Source organism: Bombus huntii, chromosome 1 (assembly GCF_024542735.1).
Source record: "Bombus huntii isolate Logan2020A chromosome 1, iyBomHunt1.1, whole genome shotgun sequence".
NCBI classification, from domain to species: Eukaryota; Metazoa; Arthropoda; class Insecta; order Hymenoptera; family Apidae; genus Bombus; species Bombus huntii.
Window position 1 is genome coordinate 6860535 of NC_066238.1, and position 27428 is coordinate 6887962.

Below are 27428 nucleotides of genomic sequence, written 5' to 3' on the forward strand. Positions count from 1 at the left end.
AAATGAAGGTTTTTAAAAAATTTTTGGATGCGATGGTTTAATCGAATTTTGATACGGTTTTTAATACTCATTTTTAAGTTAAAGTGGTAGAACAAAGATAACTTTGATTTTATAATTTATATCGGTTTTTGTTCTATAGTGTCAAATTCAGTATGAAGAATTTTTACAGGAATTAAGGTTTAATCAATCTTGAATATTGACTTTTCACTTCATTATCAATGAATGAAATACGTGACAAGCGTAGAGATTTTGGTTCGAGAGCAAGTGTAACATTCTCATGGACAAGTAAAAGTAACATTTTCATAAATTATTCAAATACGCAAATTGAAATAAATTAACATATGATTGATGCTATTAACACAATTCCATGTATCAGTGTAAAATTCCTAACTGACGTTGGATTTACAGTTAAAAAGTTTCTAAACTATACGAAATTATCGAGTATGAACACAGTTACGCTATATACGATAATTTTGTTATAAGAGCAACGCGAACTCCAATATGTACCACGAAACTTGCAATAAACACGTGAACCAGCGTAGACGAGAAGAATAGAAAGCAGCTCAATACACATATGTAACTTTCTCGAAAGTTAGTCTCAATCTTCTCAAGGAAGCTATCAAATTGTCCGCATCGTCAAAAATAATCTTCGTAGAAAGCACTATGCAAAATACGCAAGCACGCACCGGAGCATTAGCCTTAACCAGCCTGTTTCAAGAAGTCAGCCCATTCTTGTGTTTAAAAAAACACAAAAAGAACAACACACGGCATGAAAACGCTCGACTGATTTCAGGCAATTAAAGTACCCTTGCATAAAGAGCACTGTTAGTGACAAAATTGAAGAATATTGTTTTTTATCGAAAAATATTCCACCTAATAATAGAAAAAATCTGTTGCAGTATCCTCGTTCTATTTATTAAATAAATATATTTTTAATTAATTAATATATTTTTAATAAATATATTTCCTATACGATTCATCTTACGGTAGGATTTGCGCTTTAAACGAATGACATTAAAGCACGGCATACAGCATAACGCAAGTTTCTTTCTCGCAAATTTCGTGTAAATTAATACAAAAGAGAAAAAGATAGAAAATCTTGCGATGCACTTAGGTCTTTGTATTTTTACTCATATTTGGCGATAAAAACAGACCGTGAGTTACACGTAATGTAATAGGTAACTTTTATCTTTTTCCTGAGGAAATTTCATTTTCGTCAGCCACTGTGTTTAAGAAATAAAATAAAGATATAATTGAAATATCGAATATATTACTCACTTCATAAATAAAAAGAAATAGAAACACGAAACCTAATCTGTCGAACGTTGTGATTTTCATTTTGATAGAACAAAATGGATCATTCGATAAAATAATATAAAATGTTGTACATCCATTGTTTCCTTATAAAAACGAAAGGAACTTTTCGCACGATCTAATATAACAAGCTTTACTTTCAACTGTGTTTCCCGCAAATATGCTTCGATTAAAATTAACGCGCAAGGCGGAACTGACCTCCCCGTTCTAACAACGCAAAGAGGCTAACTAATACGGTTGTTCGGGCGTGACCCGAAAAGGAAACACGCGATTGTAAACAAAATGAGAGCCCCTAAAACGAGAAGAGAGGCGGAGCAGGCCTGGAGCTAGACCAGACAGGAGAAAGGAAGATCACGATACAGTGATGTTGATGCCTTTAACAGAGAACGCGTAGGCCAACATAGAATCACAGGGAAACGCAGGAATGAGAGAGACAAAACGAGGGTTGAAAACAACAGAGGCAGGAAGCAAGGGAAGAGGGCGAGAGAGAGGGAGAGAGAGAGATAAAGAATAAACTAGGGAAAGCTGGACAACAAACGGTGGAGAAGGATAGATAGAACGACGGTATAGAGGCAGACGGAAGTGGGTGAACGTAATGAAAGTGAAAGAGACGAAGTGAGGGGGGTGGTGGAAAGGGAAGAAGGGAAGAGAAACGCCCGAAGCTAGGTATGGCATTCCAGGAACCGATCTCCTCTTCATCCCTTTGCCAGGATCAGGGTCAACATCAGGATTGTTCAATGGATAAACGGGCCTGTAAGCATCCCCTGGCTGCATCGACTGTACAGACACCACGATGCGGGTCGAATTGCATTTCTTCGATTATCGGAAAAATGACGAGGGTGATGCGTATGTGTATCGTGGCGGACTGTTTTTGCAAGAATCGGTGAGATTTCGTGCTTCGGTCGTAGATATTTTGGGGTAAGATTAGAATATGATTAGATATGCGCGATAATTTATCAATGGTGTATGAAGTTTGTAAATAGCATTTAAATAGTTATATGGAAATAATTGTATAAATTACGTAGTATATTTATGTGGTTATATAAGAAATTTATAATTTGTGCAAAAATGTATAACATGTACAGGGTCTATAAAGTTCGTAAATTATGTTTATTTCGTTGCAGAGAATTTATATTGTATGCGAGAATGAATCGTTCGGAAGCTATATCGATCAACTTCGTAAATTGGGCATTGAGGAAAAGTGTGTTGAATGTTGCGATTTTTTAAGAACTTCCTTGGGATGTACGTTTATTTATGTTATTTTCTTGTAGCGAGTAAACTTACGGAGAAAGTTCATTTCTTTACGAAGTTCTTGTATTAATCGCATATCCAGATGAAATTCAGTAATTTACAGAAAGCAGAATTAGTCAGTTTGGCTTCTGAGAAGCTCATATATAAATATCATAGATAAAATATCCAAAGGAAAATATCCCTTGTAATTTTTAATTGATGAAACAAATGTCTATTTAAATTCCATTCCTTTAGTTGTATTCATAAAAATATAAATGTAGCTTTCTTTTCCTTTTTATTTAATGTTTGCTAGAATAATTATTGTGAACTGTAAATGAAGAACTTGAGAATTGAACTTGAGAGTTATCATAAGAAATATTTCTTTCTTTTAGACTAAAGGTTATCTTTTTTCATATAATCTTCTTTCGCTATTTCCGTAATAAAAAAAGTCTGCTTCATACAGAAAAAATTTACTTAGCACTAGGATCGCTTAAGCGATACCTTGAATATTTAATTCCTGCTAAGCATATTATGACGATAATAAAAATTTTCCACGTGAACTTTCGTCACCTATTTATTCGAGAAGAATAAGCATAAAGTAATGCAGATCGCAAACGAAATTGTTAATCAAAGAAATTGTTTTATAAATCATATTAAACAATTCAACACACATTGATTCAGATTTTTAGAAGAATGGATTCTTTCTAGATTAAAAAATTCATAAATTATGCAGCTTTTATTACAGACAGTTAACGCGATGTATCGCATTGCAAAATATAATAAATATAAACGATACACCAAATATGTAAACGTATACTATGCAATATTCATATGAAAGTTCCGTGACAGCAATAAAATATTCCCACGACAATTTTTCAATTTTTTATTGCAAAAATATAAACAACGTAACAGATATAGATACAGATTAACGCGATATAAATCATTCAACATAAATCGAACAATCATTCGAAATGTTGAATTCCATAATGGCGATACAAAAATTTCAACGTTTCCTGTCTGAGCTCGTGAAAATTCCATTTACACGAGCACCTTGATTTTTATCGTAATGGGCAGTTACCACGTGATGTTTCAGAAAAGCATTTCGTTGCGCCATTTCGTAGCACACAAAAACGCGGAAAGGCTGAATTTCACCGGCGAGAGAGGCTGTCGTACGCGCAATATCATTCGCCTACAAATTTTTCAAGCAAACAATACACGACTGGCACTGGCAGAAAGGCTTCTTGAAAGCGGAACTACGAACAATATAATTTCATGTTTGAAAAGTTCGGTTGTACACAGCGCACGGCTTTATTGCGAGGATGAAACGCTTTATAGCGAGGTTTGGCTCCGAATGGTCGACAAACGAAACGCGTGCACACGTCCAAGGAAAGTGAATAAAGAGAAAGATCGCGAGAGTCCCGATACCGATACCGATACCGATACCGATGTGGAAATAATCCGTCGCATTTCCTCTGGAAATATTTTAACAGAAGAGTCTCTGGCTCTTTAAAAAAGAGAATCGTAAAATGTATTCAGAAAGTCAGGTCTAATCGATGCGTAAGCGATGAACACCGTCAGATATTTCGCGTATCGATTCATATTTTTATGAATATAAAAAGTGGAAACTGGGCAGAAATTTCTTCCATCTACTAAGTAATCATAAACAAATGCTACACTTTCAATGTACACTTTCGTGTAGTTTTGCATATTACATACATTCTATATGTTTTTGCACCTTTAAATTTCCCACAAAACCTTAGGAATTTGTAGTCTGACGATTATAAACAGATATATTCTTATAGGAAATTCGAAGGTGTAAAGATGTACGTGATATACAATATCAAATATCTAATATATACTATTTATTGAGTAAAAATTTTCTTCTCTTTAGGGTTTCATCTCTTTAATTACGCTGCGTCCGAAACACGCACAAAAGGTCTACGTGGGTTCTTCGTCGAATAAATTTAAAGGTACGAGCATAAAGAGGGCTATTTGTGAATTGGAATCTTAATCTTTTAAGGGAGGCAACAGGCAGCACACTCTTTAGAATTCTAATTTATTTCGCACCCTATTGCGTGGGCTATTGCCTGGAACGTGTTGTAAACTCGAGATTTTCGAAGGGTAATTGGAAAACGCATCTAATGGTACAAGTTGCCGAAGCCCAGGACCTGCAGGAATATCACGACCTTTTCAAATAGATAAATGTCTCACGTAAGTTTAGCGCCCTTCACCCGTAACAGAAGGAGGTGTATCACGAGCACGTGAAAGGGTGGGAGCCACATGAAAATCAGATTTTCTTCAATTATTAATCCAGCAAGCATCAATACATTGACTTACTCAAAACCTTGTAAAATTCATATTTTTACTTCTTTCGTATATTGATATATATATCAAATATATATAATATAAATATAACATATTCGTTGTTAACAACTCACAAGTGCATTCAGTATCCAACGAAAACAATTAAACATTCACTGGCCGTTAATTCCGCGCGTGAAGCATCTACAGAAAGTTTCTGTCAACGTTCAAAAATATTTGACTCGCGACGCAACGTGCAACTTTTATTTTTTATTTTAATATTTATTTTAATATTTATTAAAATTACAATCAATTTTCGTGTTGAGAATATTCAGTAATTATTCTGGCACGTGCAACTTAGCGACATTTTTTTACAAAATCACATTATCGTTACATTTTTCTCATTATCTTCTTAAGAATACGAACTTATGCAAATATTCATATCCTAATTAAGAATTTTGACTAGCAGCCCATAATAGTACTTTCACCGTTTAAAAAGACCCCGTCCCGAAAGTTTCTCTAATAAACCGTTCCAACATCGCTTCACGATATCCTCGTTAAACGACATGCTTGGAGACAAAATGCAGTTTAAGAAACATCAATTACACTTGGTAGTTGGCAATGTAAAAAAGACACGGAACCGAGCAAATGTTCGAAGCATGGTTTGCTCGTCGGAGGATTTTCAGCTGGCTGCAAGATACACGAGATCTTATCGGTGGCCAGACAGCGAAGGAGAATAGCGTGTTGTTCAGCGAGTGTATATAAAAAACGATAATGACAAGGATCGTGCGAGATAAAGATAATTATTGACAACGATCGGAGCCGATGGCTCGTGGCCGCTCCTCTTTCCGTCTTGCCGTTTGTTTCGCAAGTGAAAGTATCCCTCGGAAAACCTGCCTGCGGAATCCTTGATCCTTGATCCTTGAAAGGTTTCAAGGGGCGCGAAAGCAAATGGAAAACTGGCCGCTGCACGTACAACTTCCAAACGATTTCTTTATTCTTTAGTCGAAGAACTTGCGTGGTATGTACGTTGGTGCTAACATTTTTTGCTAACATCTTTCACTTACTAGTCGTTGCAGAAAGTATTTGCACATGTTTTTATTTCTGAATGAAGTGCTTTTTTTTTTTTGTTTATCAGTTTCTACATTTCGGTTCTCTATCTTCGTAGTATCAAATTTCTGTAGCCACGTGTGTTTGTGCGATCGAATTGTACAGTGTATATATATATTTGGATCTTATTGATCAGTGTGTACATGTTATAATAAATACAACGTGTTGTAAATACAAAATCATTCAGAATTCATACTCTTTTCTTACCGTAGTTGGTGCAATTAAGAAACGAAGTAAATATTGAAAAAAAGTTAAATAAAACAAAGCATTCTGAACACGCAACAACGTTTGGTATATTACGATAGAATGAGAGTTTTGGAGATTTCCATATACTTCCTCGGAATTCGTGTTTATCTTGTGAAAACGAGATTTTTAAAATGATAAAAAGAACGAGTATTAAGAAGTCAAACCTGACAGTTGCGTAGAAGCATACAACACATGTATTATAAAATATTTATTATTCGATATAGAAGAGAGACGCGAGTGCCGAAATGGAGAGCCGAAAGTGAATTTTCAACTTACCAAGAGCAAGTCACGTAAACTTTTCCATGGCATCAAAAATATCCGAAAGGGAATAAGAAGAAGCGAGACTCTTTCCAATAAATTGCAAACAAAATTTCAAATATACGTGAAAAGTCTTAAGAGGAAGATATTTTAAACGTCAAGTCGCGCAGAAGATATTCGTTTTTTTATCCAACAAATTTGCTCGACTTGTGATTTGTCAAAGGGCTTGTACGTAATGAGAAAAAGCTACCCCCGGCATGAAAACCGAGTACCCCGAAAAAGATAAAGCTTTCCAGTACGTAAACGGCGAATTATTAAGGTATCACTATTGAAGTATGTGCGCTACTACTCTTCGACGTATCATATTTCGCACCGTTGACACAATATCATCTCCAACAGATCGCGTTACAACGATTTGATATGTCTCTGCATCGTCCATTTCTAAGACAACAAAATAACTAATTTCCGACATGTTTTTCTCACAAATTTCGTTCGTCTGTCTTTTATTGGGTTGGCAATTAAGTGATTGCTGATTTTGTCATTAGGTGGTATTGATAAAAAAAAAAATATGAAATAAAATATGAAAGCGTAAATTACACAAAATGCATATGATACAGAAAAAAATATATATATAAAATATACAAAGTGTAGTGCTTTGTATAATATTGGGTTGACAATTACCACCTAATGACAAAATCCGCAATCACTTAATTGTCAACCCAATAATATAATTCAAACATTTCACGGAAATTTCTCCACGGTACACGTAATATACAGTAGATGGGATCGTGATACATGACCGAACGACTATAACTTTGTTTTCTCCGTATCTGTATTGAAAATGTCACTTTACTTCCTACAGATAAACCAGAGAATTACTTGGTTACAAACTGAACTAAAGTAGAAAAGGTAACAATGAAGTCCATAAATAACTTTAATTCAGAAGATACGAGAAGATACGATGGGCTAATGAAAGCTACGTGTATTTATCATGTTGTGTTTAGAGAGTTTAACACCTTTGCTTCGTTAAACTTTCTTCTACTTTATACGCGCTAAACTAACAAGAAGAACCTTCTCGTTTCGAAAATGCGGGTTATGTCAACTCGTTCGTTATTCGGTCAGTGGTCAAAGGTCAGTCGGTGCGAGGTCGATGAAGATTATCGCAATTAAATCGTCATTTGAACAGAGGCGTGTGGCCAATCAAAATTTCCAATCAAGAACGCATAAAAAGATAGTTATCGAGTTGCTGGAAAATATCGCTATGTTTGACCAAATGGAGATAATTTATTGATATATAAGAAAAACGATAAAGTGTAAGAAAGAAAGCTAGTAATCTGTATTTATAATTTGGTAATTTCTATTAATTATTTATCAGTGTACGCAATTACTATGTATTAATAATACTTGAAATTTTTTAATTTCTTTTTTAACGACCATCAAACACAAATTTATGCAAATTCATATTTTCACAAACAAATAAAGAGCGAACACACAAACCAAGATTTCTTCCACCCCTTAAATATTACAGTAGATACCTAAAATATTTCTTATATTTTTGCATATTATACGCATTATATGTATTTTTATGTATCCAATTTTCCCAAAAACGAGTAAACAACCGTAGCTCGATCGTAGACTTAGATATTCTTGACATTAAATAAATTAATTTCATAATTTTTATATTCTTTTTCTTGGATGAATACCTTCTTCGATTAACTCAGTATTATTGTTTTACTAAACGTGCGCTGTGTTACTATCCTTTAACATCTTCCTTCTATATCACACTCTTTTATTTGAACAAACCACTTATTTAATATCGTACAGCGGTAAATGATAATTAACAATTAAAATTTGGCTCTTTCTACTAGCAACATCACCTAAAAGGGATATAAGTATTTCTTATATAATATTTAATACCTCGTAGTAGTTTCAAATCTTACTATTTAGAACGAATTTAATAATAATTCGAAATCTTAAAAGCTTACGTTAAGATTCTATACGAAGCTTGGAAAGAATTCTATCGAAAGAATTAAATAGCAATGTAGAGGCACACTTGAAAAGATTCGAACATTTTGCCGTAGATACGAAGAGATTTAACGCGTGTCGAGCACACCCCTGATGGTAGTTGCACAGGGTGCGCCCCGAGGGGCTACGAGGGTTTCCAGGACCGGTCGCTAGGCAACTGGCGCCTCCACCCTCGAAGGACAACGTGCTTTTCCATGCTCCCCCCGTCTACAGGGTGATCGGTCAAAATACGAGAGTTTCACGTTCATCGTGCACGTGACGAATATCTGGAAGACAACGTCTGGACTCCTGGGGAGATCCACACAAGGAACGCGTCTGGCATACAACATCTGACTGGTTCCAGAACAAGCTAATTAAAATAAGTGCACGTTTTACCGAGTAACTGTCAGTTATAGTCATTGTTGAATGCTATATAAGGGATGAAAATTCTTTAATTAAAAATCTTTATTTTCGATAATTTTTAATACAAAGTAATCGCTCGCTGAAGAATTTTTGTAGATCGCAGTAATTTGTGATTACGTCCTTTAAGAATTATTATAGGTAGCTCTGTCTTTTTTTTTTCATTTTTATACAATTTAATAACGTTTGTTCCCAATTAAATTTTGCCATTTTTGATACTCCATGATATTTATGTCTCAAATCAGTTCTCAATTTTCAATTGTAATAATTGTTGGATTTTCGAATGGCGAAGATTTGCTTGTGAATTGTGAATACATTTTTTAAATTGATAATTCAATAATATTAAGACTAGGTAGCTGTCTTTTTGTTATCCCCGAATATCTTTGTTACTATAAATTATACCGAGTTAACGAGTTTAGCTTTTCTTAAGTTTTCCTCAGTGACTGAATATCTATTATTTCCGTAAATAGTTTTAACATTGTTTCTTATCTTAATTAGCTTGACAATCGTCAACAAATAAGCCTACTTTAATCAGAATTATATTCAAGCTCATGAGAAACTTTAGCAGAAGTTCTACAAATAAATGATTGATAAATCGTAAATTTATATAACGCTATGCTACAATATCATACGCTAATTTTGACACTTTGCAATTTCAGAAAATTTATTTTCCTTTACCATGAACCGCACAACACGTCACGGAAAACATTTTATTTATAAACAATCGATTTCAGAAACATGATTGAAAAATATCATAAATATTACTACAAACGATTGTCTACAACGTTCTGTCGTCCACTTTATTTCTACTTCTTCCCTCATTTTCTCGATCGAATCAAAGTCTAAATGAGCGCCATGGAATGGAACAAAAATTCTTTCGGACCACCTAATAAAATCGCCTGATCCTGTAACTGCCGCGAAAGAGCGGTCAAAAACAGGTGTCCCTGTTGAATACGCGGTCGTGAGGACGATAAAACGGGCTGGTTAAACTGGAAACCACAAGTGACGGTGAAAAATGCGTGCGCTGATCAAAGGGTTTGCCCCATAAACGCGCGACGGTTTCATTGTTAGCCGAGCGAAAAACGTTCCATAGCCGATCGAAAACGGCCTGTTTGGGATTTTTACACGTTCGTCGTGTGCACGTGCGAAGGAAGCTTAACAGAATTGAATAGGCACGTGGTGACGACCGAACGAGGAGAGAATGATTGTCGAATTCCCCGAGTCCGATCATCGTTTTACTATTCACGAAGTTATAGGTGGCACCGAAATTTATCGTCAAAGGAATCGTGATATTTAGTATACCTCTATTGCACGAGAGTTTTCGATAATAAAATGCTATAATAGTAAAATTAGTGGTACAGTGAAGTATAGTAAAGTAAATATAAACTATGATTAGGAACACTCATGATCATTGTCTTTATTTCAATGGAACATCGAAAAATTTATTTAGAGACGATCGTATAAAAATTTGACGAATATTAAACAGAAAAATTAAGAAACAAACACGTTCCAATTTTGTAAATATTGTTACTCAATTTGTTGAATTTTCTGCCTTTTTCCTACAATTAACCACACTTACCAAAATAATACAGAAATTTAATTCTCGCAGTGTCTTACAGATATAATTTTGATTATATTTTGTTATGTTAATAATTTTCAATGTTTCGATGTGATATCTCTGTGAAAAATAATATTACAAGCTTATTCTTGAATTATCGTAATGCTGTTTTTAAAAAGAATACACCTTTTTGTTATTGCCGATGTTAATGTCGTTGTATCAAAGAACCATTAATCTAAAAGTAAATTAAACTACAAAATCCACGATTAAAAAAGTTTGCTAACACTTTTCCGATATTCTGTATTTTTTCTACTTGTATTCCTTGTTAAACTTGAAGGATTTTTAATCTACAACAAATTCTCCGTGTTACCGCGAAAGAAACCACACCCTGTACGGTACAAAGGAGCTCTGAAAAGGAAGTCAGACTATCGACAGAATACATACTGCTTAAGGAGTAGTCGCAAGCATTAAAATTACGGCACGTTTTTCATGCAAAATTCATTTCACAAACATTTTTGTTATTCGCCACTTGTTTTATGATCGAACAATCAATCTTTTCATAGAGTAATAACCTACAAGGATCATTCGATCGATTACTATTACAATTAATATATCGATCATCACAGACAAATTTTATGGAAAAAGATTTATTATCGTATAAAATAAAAGAATGAAATTTATTGAAGTTTAAAATTCTGTAAATTTTTATATACAGTTTCTTCGTGAAATTTTCAATAATTATGTAAAATCGTGGTATAAAATTTTCATAATTTTTGTTAGAGAGAAACATCCAAAGATATTTAATTTTACCAGTCGAACAATAGAATTCATACGGATTTCACTAGAGATCTCGCTTTCTCGCGGCCAAATGCATCGAGAAAAAGTTTAAATGTTTTCACACTTTATGGCTTGCTTAAATACGTCGAATCTTAAACATTCCAACATTATTAAACCACGGCTCACGAATTACGGCACGTGGAATGCGCAGGAATGCGTAATGTTCGCTGAATTCTGCTATATATTAAACAATTTTACATTCGAATCTATTTAAATCGCCAAATATTTTTGCACGAACAAATGAATTCTAAGCATGAACGTTAACGCGTTATAGTCATCGAAAAAGTGGATAATAAATTTCGTACGAGCATAGTATTAGCATCGCAGCAAGTACCAGCGATCTTGCACGTTAATCAAAGTTAATGGTCCTTGAAAATTACGAAACACTCGGATTTATTAGGAATTTCAATTATGACATCAATGTCATGCATAATACTATTGTAATATCGAATTTTGAATAAAATTACACTTCGTGGTACGTAACACTGAAATATTAGGTTGTCCGAAAAGTGTCTTTCTTTTACAGACACGTCTTTTACAACGATGCATCTTTATACAAACATGAAACCTAATCTGTCGAACGTTGTGATCTTTATTTTGATCGAACAAAATGGATCATTCGATAGAATAATATAAAACGGAAAATATTGTGCATCCATTATTTCCTTATACAACGAAAGAAACTTTTCGGACGACCTAATATATTTGTAGAATACAACGCGTTAAAGAACGTTTAATGTTCATGGAACATTCGCATCTGTTCACTGAAAATTGTGATTAAAAACGAAACAAGACAACGTTATATGTATATATATTTAGAATTCACATCGTAATTATTTTCTATATTAAAAGTTGAAGAGATTATTAATTAGTTCTACGTGCACTATGTTTTAAAACATCGATTACAGTAGTTCGAACAATTATAAAACAAAGCAACTTAATTTATAAGACCAATGCTGTAGTTAGAATAAGAAATAAAATAAAGATATAATTCAAATATCGAATATATTACTCAGTTCATAAATAAAAAGAAAATTATTTATATCGTTTCACCCTCTAAAAATACCATCAAGTATTTTCGATATTTTATACATTTTTGTATACGTCTGTGTCTAAATTTCCCATAAACGAATAACCATCCACAGTCTAGCAGTAACCCATACTTTCAGTTAGATTACACAAAAAAATAAAGAAATAAGAGTAAAGCAACTTTATGATACGCTATACCCTCTACTTTTACTACCACCATACCTGCTATGTTGTTTGCGTAGTACTTTTTTTTTCCAAACGCCATAAAAGATACAGTTTTGAAACAGTTTCTTATCGAATTTAGCGAGATGCAGAAAAAGTCGAATAGATATAATTCAGACAAATAGTTTCTCTCGTTAATACCTCGTAGTTATGTATAGTTGTACGTTGTTCTTTTAACAACACGTAGCAACAGATTCGGAGAAAGTCTGGGAAGAACGAACTCTCGCCGTTTTCATTCATAGACCGAGATTCCTTCTTTTCGCCGCGAAGTGCCAATTAACGAGTTGTAACACCATCGTATCGTGCTACTATGTCGCAATTAAACGATGCTAAAGAAACGCAAATATCACGCTGTGCATCGTGTATTGTACAGTCAGTGTCGCTAATTAACATTTCTTACACTTTATCCGCGAATCGGGCAAGACCTTGCGAAAACAGTAAGAAAGTCGACTTTCAGGAATACGAGATTCGAATGGAGGCATCGACAACCTTCCGTTAAATATCTCGGACTACATCTGGATCGTAAGCCGAAGTGCGAAAAACACGCGCGGGAAAAAATGAAGCAAACAATGTTAACAGGAGGATCCGTGTGCTGAATTCCAGCGAGAAAATCTAAATTAGACACGAGCAACAAATTACTAATTTGCAGAACTAATGTAGACATATTCGATACAAATTTTGGGAATAGCAGCCAAGTTAGATTTAAAGACAATGGGATTCCAACGATGCATAAAGCTAATTGCAAAATATGTTCAAATAAGATAATAAGAGACTTAGTAATTTTCTATTGAAATATATTCATGCTATTCTACCTAATCTGAAATTCATACTAAACTCCTGTTAAATCTCTGCACGAAGGAAATTCAACACGTACCTTACGATTACACGGTTTAAAAAAGATGCATAATTTACATCGATCAAGTATCGATACAGGCGATAAAATGGAACCGCACAAATTTCTTAAAGGAGTTATCGCAAATATCGTATTTCAAAAGATGGAGAAAAAATTTCGTAAATCCACAAATCTTAATAAACAACCGGTACATACTACGGTAGACCTTTCCTTAAGTCATAAACTAAAGATCAGGCCCGTATTAAGATCACTACTGTCGAATGTGCGCCGCCGGGAGTACTGCGAGCGTTTCGCTCACAAAAAGCCCATACATCAACTTAATAACACGTTTCGAAATCGTTGGAAACTGTTCTTCCGTGGAGAACTTAGTGGTCAAACCTAACCCACGGCCAAAAACTTCAATTTCGACGTTCGGTTCCTCTTGAGTATGTAAATTCGAATTTATGGACCATAATACGTGAAATCTCTCCAAGACCCTAGCGTTTCATTTAATTGTATGGAACTTTACGATATTATTTTATAGGCATCGTACGTGCAAATTCTTCGATAAATGGAATTTTTTATTTCGGTAGGTTTATTTATTAATACGGTTCGGTATTGTAGAAAATATAAGGGAACATTTTATAATATGCTGGGTAATTTCTAAAATGATGAAATTTTAACGAAACACGGCGCTTCATTTATTTGAACGGAGAATTCCGAATATAGATAAATTGAAATTAAATTATTAGATCGAAAGTTTTTAAATTTAATTTCAGGTTACGTCAATTTAGGGTCTTCATATTTCTTCCGTTTAAATAATGTGAAGGAATGAATAATTCTGGAAATCCCATGAACTATACTATTTTCGAACTTCTCTGATTACAGATGCATTTTTAAGTAGAATTTATACGAGTATATAGTAACTAGCGCATTCGAAGATTAAACACATTTATTTATAAGTTTCATTATTAAATGATTATTGATTTATCGATATTGGAAATTAAAATTAAATTACATTACAAATTAAAATTACATTCAAAATCATATATTTATGAAAAATTATCCTTACAGATTAACAAAAGATATTCAACAATGAAATTATTAGGCACGAATTAAAATATTTGTGGAATCTGATGTGTAATCATGTAATATCTTAAATTTCAAAGCATGCAATTGCTTACTATGAGATATTCTATAGTACAAATCCTATATTTTTTTACTTTGTCGACATGGAAAAACATAAAATTGACCTTATCACCTAGCACTTAATTATATCTCCATATACAAAAATAATATCTTAACCCGTTTCCTTCCACCACTGAACGTGAGTCACCCTTATGACACAGATTATAGTCCAAGTATAACAACCACGAACTATATTTTTGGTCTAATTTAATTTTAATTTTAATCTAGGAAATTAAAAGCTGTGCAAATTTTGCGTCACTATTAACGTTAAAACATTTTACAATTTACGTTTTTTAAAAGTAACAATTTTAAATATTTAACAAATCGTCAAAGGAAACAATTCCTGACGGTATATAATTCCTAAATGCATAAATAATGTCTGAAGTAAACTATTATACGATATCGTGACATATAAGTAATGCCTTTTTTTATTTCTACGATAAAATAAATGTACGAATATTTTTGCACATATTCTCACTGCATATTAATTGGAAACAAAGAATTGTTTATTATTAATTGCTCAGTGATTTCTTTTCCATAATTTTCTAAAATTTGTTATCGCCTCAATATTAAGTTTCCTATTTGATTTTCATACAGCTACTGCTATCGTAAAGAGTTTCATTGCTTTAACGTACAAACACCCAAATTTTCTTTATGACGTTTCTTAAAATAATGTAATTTCCTCTTTATTTGCTAATCAATTTGAATTCGTCAACTAAATTTTTCTATTACTGTCAGCTGATTTGAAATTCCTCCGGGAGAATCTCGTTTAGTATAAACCAGAATAAACTGTACTGTAAGAAATAAGATTACCTTGTAATCATCCTTCTGAAATGACAGATTTATCTAGGTTAAACAGAACTCTGAGAAAAGCCACGTTACATACTTACTGGATGACCTAAATTATGGTAAGTAATGTAGTCGTTAGTAATCGTAAAGTGATTCTAAGAACAAAGTTATCGTAGGAAATCGTCATAGGAATTAATTGTGCTCGAGGAATGATAAAAATAAAACTATGAGTTTGTGCAACTTCAATAGCAGGGATGACGAATTTTCAAAGCCTCGATGACTCAATGCAATAATGTACAAAAGAATGGAATTACCATGTTAAGATACTTCGTACAACCAACATCAAATCTTTCTTTATTTTCTGCAAAAATACATTATAATTTTAATATAAGAATTTGCAGTATATAATATCGTCGTTGATAATTGTAAGATGAATAATTTTAGAAAAGTAACACGTTAGACGTATGCGATCTTTCATATAAAAGATGACAAAAAGATGACTTTTGTAATTTTCGATTTTTGATCACAAATTAGAATTACATCTATTATTGTACCATAACTCTCACTTCCTATCTTTCTGAACTTGATTATAAATATCTCGGTAATTCAATATTATGATACAAACTGTGATTTTTATGAATTTCTGATAAATCTAAATATACTATTGAGATATAATTTTGAGAAAAGAATAGCATATTTGCAACGATTATTCTTTTATTTTGAACTTGCTTTGATAAAATATCTCAATAATTATTCACGTATTCTATCTACCAAAACGTTAACGAATTCAGCTTTTTACAATAAGAATTCCCCGGCAAGTCTCGTATAAACGGCAGAGCAATCAAAGAGGAAATAAAAAAAGAAGAAGAAAGAAACACGTAAGTACAAATATTCGAACGTTTCGGAGAAAATCGGTAGTATCTCAGAGACGGAGGATGCAAGACACTTGCACAAACAGTGAAAGTCGGGGATGAGGAAGAAAGAGAGGGAAAGACAGGACTCTGTGCGTTTGTAGTTGCTATTCGAAGCGGTGCGGCGCGACGCGCCGCGCGAAAGACGACGTCGACGAGGACTAAAAATGGCGAGAAACGTAAACGCGGCTGCGATACAAATGCTAAGCGGATTCGATTTGCATAATGAGCAATATAATTAGCGCGTGTCGCTGAATACGCTAAGATGACCAGCGTAGATGGAAAAATGTCCCTCTTTCCCTCGCCAAAACTCGCCGCATTTTTCCTTCGAACGAGCCTCGCATCTTTTGCCTCCAGACCAACAGCAAGTTTAGCCGGCTGAATTCCGTCTGCGGACATATTTTACACGCTTGTCACAAAGCGTTTTTACCAGGAATTACACGTGTAGCCGAGAAAGAAAGGGATCGCTCCAACAGTCACCCATTTCACGCGAATAAATATTAATTTGTTCCTGTATAAATTTTCTTCTAAATATGCGTTGGCTTACGAATGTATTTGGACGCTTGTAGACAACTTTATATTGGGTGTTTCATAATATGCGGCAGCCGTTTCAAGAGTGAACAGGGAACGGAAAAAGAAATGGAGAAAGGTTCGTACGAACATGTGTCCCATTTCACCTTGTTTCAAAGTTATTTCCACTTTTACGTTACCAATAATCCGCGATGGTTTATCTTCATAGAAGGTGCTGGAAATTTCTATCCTCGGTTTGTATGCAAACTCGCAGCCGTCGTGTCAAAGAATCTGGCAATTTTTCAAAAATTCCAGACGAATAATACAGACCGAAGGTAGCCATTTCGAGCACCTACGAAGGTAAACTATCGCGGATCATTGAAATACGAAAGTGGCTATAACTTCGAAACGAGGTCAAATAGAACACACGATTATGTGAACCTTTTTCATTGTGTCTGTGTCTGCTGTCCACCCCTGAAGTGGGCCCCGCATGTTATGAAACACCCGGTATGTATTATCGTACATTATACGAAACATTTTAACATTTCATTAGCATTCTAATAAGACTCGGCTATCTAATCATGACACCGATATATTTGTCAGATGTGAAACAAATCGAAGAACATACAGAAAAGCTATAAGATACATGGTACAAGTTGCTTCATAGAAATCACAAGTATATTTCAAGTCAAATTAAATTAGACTATTTTTAATACTTCTTGTGTATTTAAAATAGTTATTCATGTTTCATATTAATCTTTATTAATTGCAAGCTCTGATTTAAGAGTAAATAGCTTGTAACTCGAATATGCATCTTCAGATTCGTTTCATATTTTCGGGATATAATTATGGTAGTCGTGTCTCGTCATAATGCCAATAAAATTTCAATATGTTTTATACAATGCACGTAATATACACATTAAGTGCGTAGAGCAAGTTACAAGGCTATGGTGACAACGATTGCCTATTCCAAAGAAATGTTATTCCGACGAACTCGATAAGTTGATAATAATTAAATATATAGATAGATATTTTTTTTACGTATGCATTGCAATTTTCGGATGTTTTATCCATCGTAACCTAACATGTACGTACAATTAAGACAATTCGGACGTGTAAACAAATTTTTGTGATCTCAGGCTGTATATATTTAATGTGACCCTATTACGTGCTATGGATCATTTTTTATCTAATCGTGCTTTTTTATTATTAAGAAATTTCTTAAGTTTGTAGGAAATGTCAGGTCCGGTGACTCTTTACGTTCCAGACGGCCACCAGCTGTGCACATAGAATTAAGCGGGCCGTAATAATCCTAAGGAACTGTCATAAAACGAGGTTTTTTGATTTACCGTCAAGTCCGTCAATTGGCATAAAACATCTTCTCGTCAAGAGACCCCCTATTGGTTTTTGCTCCATCAGGTAAAAATATGGGAAACTTGGGTCTTCTTACGTTTCCCAGGATTCCACCCGCAAGCGACCAGTGGTGCAGCGATTACCACCGGACAAGAGTTTTCCTTTGCAACAGCATCGTCACCTGACTTCACTGATTTATCGACATTGGAACAGTCAACATCTCTTTGGCGGGTTTACACCTGTCAATATTTCACTACTTAGCTTTTACCTTACGCAACAGCGTAACTATCTTCTCTGCAAGGTTGTTGGAAATATATATCTTTGAACTGTTAATCAACTGTTATACTCATTAAACCGCCTCTATTATCCTAACCGAGATAAGGGATCAACCCGAAATTGCCAAAATTGTCTGTTTAGCTGATTGTCGGGTTAAACGTGTGTTTTCCATGCTCTTGGAATTTTTGTTAATATTTGAATTGTCTTAATAATTATACCTTTGACTTTCGTACAACATCGTCGACTTATTAGCCATAGTATTAAAACTTCTGTTTAAACTGAAAGTGACATTAAAATAAAAAAAATATAAATTTCTCAATTTTAAAAGATTCGGATTTTCAAGATTCTCGTACGCACTTACCTTTTTTATTTTCACTAAAAATTGCACTGTTTCGCGAAAGATAATTTTTGTTACTATTGAACGCCTCAAAAATAAGATTCGCATGTGCCCGTGCCATTTCACAGGCCTGCTATTTTTAGCAGACTATTATATCAATTTTAAAACTTCAATTTCGAGTCGCACCGATTCTAGGAAGTTAACACGGTTAAACGCAGCGAAATTGAAAAGTTTCGAGCATAAATTAGGAGCATGATAAAATCTTTATGCAATATCCACGAAGGAAAGACTTTATGATCACCGGGTACTACCTTATCTGACGTCTTCATTTGAAACTGCAATAACTCGCAAGTGCCTGACGCAGTTGCACGAAGAAAATAAAGATAACATTAAAAATATCGTAAATAGCATTGAAATTTTATAAAATGATATGAATTCTACTTCAAAATGTATCAATGAACAGCAATTAATTGAAAAAATTTAGAAAAGTGTGCTCGAACTCTGTATGAATACTTCGATGAACTGACTTAGATTTTTGTTTCACATTTAAAAATTAAAGTCATCGTTGAGTAACGTAAATCGTGTAAAAATGTAAATACCGTCGTTTCAACGAGATTTAATGCAATTTTCAAATTCATTTAATTCGGATCGATAGCTGTTTATTTAAAAAAAAATAAATAAATTTTACAATTTAACATTATTTTCCAAATACACAGGGCATTGCTGCAATTTGGTCTAATTCCAACACAAGAAATTCAAAAATTAAGGACAAAACTGTAGCAGAAAGCTCAGAAGATGAAGACATTTTATATGTGGGAGAACACCCTCGTTTAATAAAGAGGAACAAAATTATCATGCACTAGTGTATAATTAAGAATGACCAATTGTAGATATTTTTAATAAACACATTTCTGATATAATTTACGGAAAGAAAATAATGTGCTTTCATTCATTCTTCGAACTTTAACTCTGGTTTCTATATCGTCGAGACGCTTAGAACAGATACGTGAATCGACCATCTGTCTACTTTGTAGTATACAGTACCTAATAGAAATTGGTTCAGGTCTATTTGCCAAAAAATAACTTATTAACAGCTCCAACTTGATAAAGATTTACAATAAATATAGAGGTCGTGAATTTTCGTTACTAACCAAAAACGTCACAACTGTCGAAATGTTACAAACGACGAATCGTAGGAAATGACTAAAAAAAAAAAAAAAAACAAACTGGTATGGGACTGATTAGAAAAGCAAACGATTAAAACCAAATCTCCACTGCAACCCTGCGTCACTTTCGCATCGGCTCTAGCCATTTCAATAAAAATCCTTCGTTTCGTATAATACGAAACTGAAAGAAACCAACACTTTCTACAAAAAACTAATCGCTACGTTATAGAAAGTTCGTCTACGCACGTGAAATATCTTCTGGCAAAATCTAATTGACAATCTGTTTCAATCACTACCACTAGACATCTATCTAATTCCAATTCACTGCTACTTAAAAGCACAAGTGAAATTGCAGCTAATAACAGTTGCAAATAAATAGAATCTTAGCTACGTTTCGCTGCGAACAAAGCTACTTGCATATAGACAAACACACTAAAAGACATACAGAATGAAATCTGCGTCAATCTTTGTGATCACGCGAAAGGAAAAGAGAAAGAAGAAGAAAGAAATATAAACACAAGATTGTACAGCGAACGTCCACACTGTATCTCAAGCTTCGATAAAAATTAGCGACTACTTGGCGCATTCCGAAAAAAAAAAGGAAAAAAAAAAGGAAAACGCAACAAATCAAACTGGAAACAAGTATAGTATGCGTTGGAAACTTTACCTGAATGTTACAGTAGATTATAGAGGATTAAGAGCGCGCTGTTCGCCGCAGTGACGAGATCGTTCGTAGATTCTGAAAGAAACGACAATCGTGATGTTTCATGGAAATGTATCGAGTTCGAAGTTGGCGATTAATGCAAATTCTGATATTCCTGTCTTTGAATAAATCTCGTTTACAGCTTTCTTTCGTTGGTGACCGCGGTTCTCGGATATTCATCAGGCGATACCTGAAGTGCAATCTTTCGACACGTGTAAATAATTCTCTCGAACAGACATGTTCAAGATGGTATTTCACTTGTATTTTGGAATTTTTGGAAAAAGAATACTTGAAAGGTTGAACATTATTTGGCTTGCGTAAATTTTTGCACAAGAGAATAACGAGATTGCATACTTTGATTAAATTCGAAATTTAACGTTCAAATTATTTTTCAAGAAGATTCGACCTTCTACCTTTCGTGTCGTTTGGTTCCTTAGAATATAAATATTTTCTTAAAACATGACGTTCGATTGTTGCAAGGATACAAGGTCATATTTCATGAAGTCTCGGTAAAGTGAAATTAAAATACGATTCTTTTGTGAGTTTAAAGAATACGTTTAGCGTAAAGCAGTGTAACGCATCGTATATACATCGTACGTAATTTTACATATTATGTGAAATAGAGAATTATTTAAATTATTATTTGGATCGTTCTCTGAAGGCAAATTTTTACTGTAATTTATACTGTATAAGCTTCTTCGTATAAAGAATTTTGCATAAAATATAACGTCATATAGTGATAAAATTTCTGTTGATCACCAACTCTGCACGTCAAAAACGTTACTTCGTAGAAAAAATTTTGATCAAGTAACAGTATGGTAACAAGATACTGTTGCAAGTCTGGTACCTATTAAATGTGAAACACGCAAATAATGATTTCAAAAAGATAAACTTTCACGAGATATCATATATTTTTATTAAGTTTTTACACGTTCTGGTCTATTTTTACATGTTTATAGTCAGCATAAACGTATATAACTTTACAGCTTGTTGGTCGTTAATATTTTCTAACGAAACAGTAATTTAATTCCTTATGTTTCTCTAACGGAATTAACTAACTATAAGAACAACGATCTATACGGACTTACGAAAGTATCTGAACACCTGTAGATACCTGTCATGAATATATTACACGTGTTATAGGAAACATTTTGAAAAGCACCATGTGTGTAATGAAATTCAGCTATCGTATCTGTATTGTTGAAGTTTGAAACAAATCTACAACATATATATAGAAATTACGAGACATTTAATACAAGTATATATTTTACAAAAATCAGAAAATTATTTAGACAATTAGTCAATTATCTATTACACCATTAATAATCCTCGATATCGAGCAAGACAAAGTCGTCGTGGCAATAAATAAATAAACCAATAAGTAACAATAAATCCTTAACACTTATTATTAGACATCAGACGTGGCTGTGCACACTGTACACTAATTGTTTACTAAATGTACGTTTGCGATAATATCTTGCGATAAATCTCAATTTCTACCAATCCATACGTATAAGTCATAATCGTGTTTCATCAGAGTGCTAATGAAATCTCAAGCTGTTTTATATAACACATGGAACGTGTCTACACATGAAAGTTCCCTATGATAAATACTCGAATACCTCCGTGAGCAAGTGTACGTACGTTCTTTGCTTACTTCCATCAAAACAACCTATCGACCTCTCATTGCTTCTGGTTCTAATAAAACGGCAACAACGTTCTAATCGTTTTACCTTCTCCACGAATTCAACTAACGTCACAGCCTTCCACGATCTTCCAAGGAATCAACCGTCATCGTACGCAACTCCATCAACACCTTCACCTATCACCTCGTACCGTAACGAAACACGAGAGTACGACGCGAGCACTCGCGACTAAGAAAACGATTGCGAAAACCGAAGGGTGCGAATCGGTCGACCCTCGAAGAATCTCGCGGTCACGAAAACCACGACGGATTCGAGCGCGACGCCGTGAAGTGCATACCTTGGACATTTTTGCAATCCACTTTTCCCGCCTCGTCCGCCGGCGGTATCCTTTCAAAATGGCGTTGGATCGCATTCATTCGCGTCACACCCTGCGCTGCCCATTCGCATTCACCTGCGTTCTTCTCCTTCCCGCATCCCCCTTTCAGCCTACCCCCTCTCGATATTCCTTTCCTACTATTTTTTTCTCCTTCCCCCTTTTTCCTCTCTCTCACGCCCTTTCTACCCCTTCCTTCCCATTCTGTGTCCTCCACTCGCTCACACTTCTTCGCCCATCGACACCTCAACCGCCACGGTGATCATCGGTGACCCACGTTTTACTGAATTTCTCAGGATGACTGAAGTAAGAAATTAAAAATATATTTTTTGCGGCAGAGATCGAGGAGTATTCAACGATGCGAACGACCTGGATCGATGAACATTGTCAGAAAGGGAGTCAGAGTAGCTTCGAATCTAAAGCGGTTTTTAGGGTAAGATATTTACTATGCAAGAAGCTGCATGGCAGTCAACGCGATGAAGACCAAGCGACGTCTGTTTATCACGATGTTATAAGTATGGGAAAATCGTAGAAAATTGTATGTTCAAGGTTCTAGGTTTATGGTTTTTTAATTTAGAAAACAGACTTTGTGCTTACGAAACGCCTTCATAATGAATGTGAAGTGATAAACGTAGAGTTCGAAAGTCCAAGCGCAGTGACAATAGTTAACGATGAAACGAAATCTCTTCTTTCTTCGATCTTGGATCGTGGGCTGTGTAAAATCGTACTGTACGATATCGATCTTGATCGAAGCTACTGAATGATATTAGAATGAATGAAACTCGTGTATAAACCGATCTGAAATGGTGATATCGAGAATCGTTAAGTTCTTCGTATTCACAGCAACTGCAGTTCAAAATGTTCGTTCAACTGGTTTACGCCATGTTTCTATACGCAAAAGTTATTTTCATTGTTATTTCTTCTCACGTGCCTTGGCTTATTTGTTCGTCGACATTTGTTTTTTAGCCGTTATTGCCAAAAGGTTAAACGACAGTTTGAGAACAGTGGGGTACGAAATGCAACCTCGCGCATACACGTTACAACCAAATACGAAGACAAAAATGACCGGCGATAGTTTTAAAAACATGTTGTAAATAGACACTGTTAATATATTTCTTCGTGTAGCGTCGAGAATAAGATCGAAACAGTTGAAAATACAGGAAACTTAATAATTCTCCGTGATGTACGAGCTTTGTAATACATTTTTATCGACAAACGCTTGAATATGGTGAAAAGTAGTGGCCAAATGACCGCCAATTTCTTTTTAATTACTTATGAAGATCTTAAACCAGCTATGGAGATAAGCACGATATACGTTTTACCTTGCAATAATACAATTTCGTACAGGTTTCCCTTATTTCAATTTCTCCAACTTTCATAGAATCGTAAGATCTATGTGAAATAGACAGTGGCGAAAAAACCATCAACTCTAACTACGAATCCTTTTTTTTTTATTTATTTAATTTGTACTTTACAATTTGTCCAGCTGGACATTTGGTAAATTTTTCTAACTTAATTGCTAAATAACATGTGAATGGCTACCCCCAGTAGAATACCATCTTCGAATTACTACGAATCCTTGAAACAGAAAACAGAATTGAATTATGTAAATTTATTGGAAAAAAAAGAGTTGCAAATGAAATGCTGCGTTAACGCAACGTTGGCCCCGAATCAGTCAACGTTGCTGCAATGCATCCGGCGCTAACACGCGTTTACGCTTTTTTCACTCGCCGAAACTCCGACCCAATCCACTTGGTATTTCGCGGATTAATGATCGGACGTGATCCCCGCGCTCTTATTATCCCTGACACGCCGAATCTTTTAGACATCGAGGACCATCGAGAAGCAGAGAGCGCCGATATGAATTCCGCGACGTGGAAACGTGGCCCTCTTAGCTTTTATTATACGATCGAAATGGGTTGCACGGTTTGTAAGGTTGTAACTTTGTAATTGGAGTTTGAGAATGTTTGCGATGATGAACAGCATGGGATGAATTTGAAGAGAGAGGAGATGTCATTCTCGATTACTGATAATTAGGTGGCCTCGGGCTGAAAAATGGGAGATGAGGCAATTAAAGGACGAAGAGTCTCTAAGTGACGTAAACGGTACATGGTTTGGCATTGCTGATCATTTCTATGAGATTTTTGCGAATTTAAAGTGTTTGTTTGTGATCCTGTTGGAAAACAGATATGTGCAATTATATCGTTTAATTATTATACAGCAGGACTCGGATCTTTTGCCCGATAAGAAAATAATTGTTACGAAGGAGTATATAGGTATTGTTAAGGAAAAAATAAAATAAAAATATCGAGTTAAAGTTTCATATTTCCATTGGATTTAGTCTCTTCAGCTAAATTGTACTAATCTGGTAAAATTACTTTCGTACATCTTCGATAGCGGAGTTTGAAATAGAAGAGTTTACGTTAGACGATTGTTTGTACCTTTGTCGCTTAGAATTTTTAAAGATACACGATATTTACGCGTAATGCTTTCTACGTAAGAAAAGAAAAGTGTACTCTACTGTCCTACGATGTAGGTCAAAATCGGAGGCGGACACCTCCTACAGCTCTCTCTTTGTGAGTCACACTGATACCGATTATGATCCACATGTAACAAAATCTAGTCTGATAGAACGTAATATTAAAATTCGATATTGAAATACAGTTTTAAATTACAATTTTAAATACAGAATAAAAATAATATATCATTGATAAAGGGAATATACTCTTTCGTTTATAACAATTGATATTGGACAAAGTATTCTATTCGCTTTTCTCTTTTCGTCTGCGTCAATATTTCATTTTAAAATGCGCAATATCTTCGTCGAATAAAAGTAAATTTAAAACAGAATTTACGTAATCGTTCAAATTCAATTCGAAGTAACACGAAATGCACAAAATTAGCGCCGTATTCATTCGATAGGAAAATAGCGAATCCACGAAGATCATTTCAACGTGAATGTTTCAATCAACGATGAGTACGACCACGAGCATCGTTATTCTCTGTTCATTGTCATTAATTACCGATGTCCGAGCAAAATAGTAAATTTACGCGAAAGTGGTAAACGATCCAAGTCAACATAGACATGCAAATTTCGAACTATCTGTATTTCCCACGTCCTATTTTACTTTATGAAAGCCACTTTCCTTTCAACGTTGATAGAAACGCCAATACGGTTGCGATTTTTACGTACAACGAATAGAAATGATAAGTTTGCTGCTGGTCCTTGATTCAATCTCCAGTAGCAAACGTGAAATAAAAGACAGAAAAAGAAAAAAATTCTACACGCTGAATAAGAGAAAAAGAAGTTACTTGTTACTGTGTATACTCTTCGCGTTTCTATCTTCCCTTACTCCGAATTAATTTTTTAAACAGCTGACTACGCCAGCTGAATCTTATATTTTTGTGTACTTTACTATACCTATGCTTCTTTTGTTTCCTTTTTTATATATATATAATCATTTTTGCAATCTTTCCGTAGTAATTAAATAGTAAAATTTAGCGAGGTCAACGAACACTAATTACATTTTAGCTGAAACGACTCTTTTACAAATTGCTACACTAAGTAATTGTTCGCGATAATTTTTAACGAGTTCAACGAACAGTAATTGTGTTTTAGCTCACAAGCGACACTTTTGCAAATTGTTACACATAATGATTGTTCATTAGGAGCATTTGCGCTACTACCAATTTTTGTACGCGCAACATGGCGAAACACCGCTTTTTTATTAACCGTATTTTCGTTCAAACGATCCTTTTCCACGCGACATTTTACAATGCAGGGCGTGCACTCGCAACACATACGATGCCATATCCCTTTGCATTGGAGATGCATACGCGTCTGAAAATTACATCATCGCTATTATACGAACAACTCGGCACAAAATGCGCGACTATCGTGCACATGGTACATCATTTCAACCGTGTATCAATTTTCAACCGGTGGATTTGTTAATTCGCAAAAATATCCTCATTGTTCTCTGAATTTTAAACCGAACAGCGTTCAGCAGCGACATATAGGCGATAATTGGCCGATTGAATTTGAAAAATAGTTTCTTTGAAATCCATTAGTTCTATTTCTTTTTAATTTATGGTTATAGATATTCGTTACCTTCACAGCTTTGTTCCTGAATATTTATTATTTTTTACATTTGATCAGTCATTGGAACAATTAGCTGATTTAGTCTTAACTCATCTTAATACATTTTTTTTTTTTTTACGTTATGTGTTTATGTTGTTTCTATATATTCGTATATTGTCTACTTTTAATTTATATCGCTTCATATTATTAAACAAATATCAAGTTCCAAAGCGGAACACAAATACCAAATACAGTTGCTCGTTTATTCGCTATTTCTCACATAATGTCAATTGTTGTCCTGCTAAGATGTTTTCTATGAAAAATATAGCATAAACAGAGATCGTTTAAAGTTTTATTGGTCAATTTCTTTCTTTCTTTTGTGTAAGTTTAGTGTGTCGACGAAATTTAAGTAGGAAAGCACCTCGAACAATCGCCATAAGGCACACATTTTGGAGGTGATAAATGCGACCCGAAAAGTGTTAAAAAACTGTTAGAGCCTTTGGAATCCATTATCTATAACGTTATATATTTTATTTTCCTTGAATTCACACTTTGCGGTTGCTTTCACATAGATTCCACAATTTTATTTTTGGAAATTCCTTGCCGAGTGAAGATCAAGCTTTCTCTCGTACGAAATACGAAATACTCTCCATACACGAAGTGAGAAAATTACGAATTTATAGCGTAATGTCGAAGAATACGTCGGAAATGGTTCCTTCAGATAATATAGCGTA

At 34.4% G+C, this 27428-nt stretch overlaps 1 protein-coding gene and 1 long non-coding RNA gene across 5 annotated transcripts in view; both read right to left on the minus strand.

Annotated features, from left to right (window-relative positions):
• Positions 1–23558, minus strand: part of LOC126863481 (uncharacterized) — a 511613-nt gene extending 488055 nt beyond the window's left edge. The window contains exon 1 of the long non-coding RNA XR_007688872.1: positions 23347–23558. This is a non-coding gene — a long non-coding RNA (uncharacterized LOC126863481). The remainder of the gene's footprint in view (positions 1–23346) is intronic.
• Positions 1–27428, minus strand: part of LOC126878295 (uncharacterized) — a 360193-nt gene that overhangs the window by 189462 nt on the left and 143303 nt on the right. For 3 of the 4 annotated variants that reach the window (XM_050640955.1, XM_050640963.1, XM_050640936.1), the window contains exon 2: positions 20559–20630. The exons of the other annotated variant lie outside the window; for it this stretch is intronic. The gene's annotated coding sequence lies outside the window, so the exon portion shown is untranslated. The remainder of the gene's footprint in view (positions 1–20558; positions 20631–27428) is intronic. 4 annotated transcript variants of the gene reach the window in all.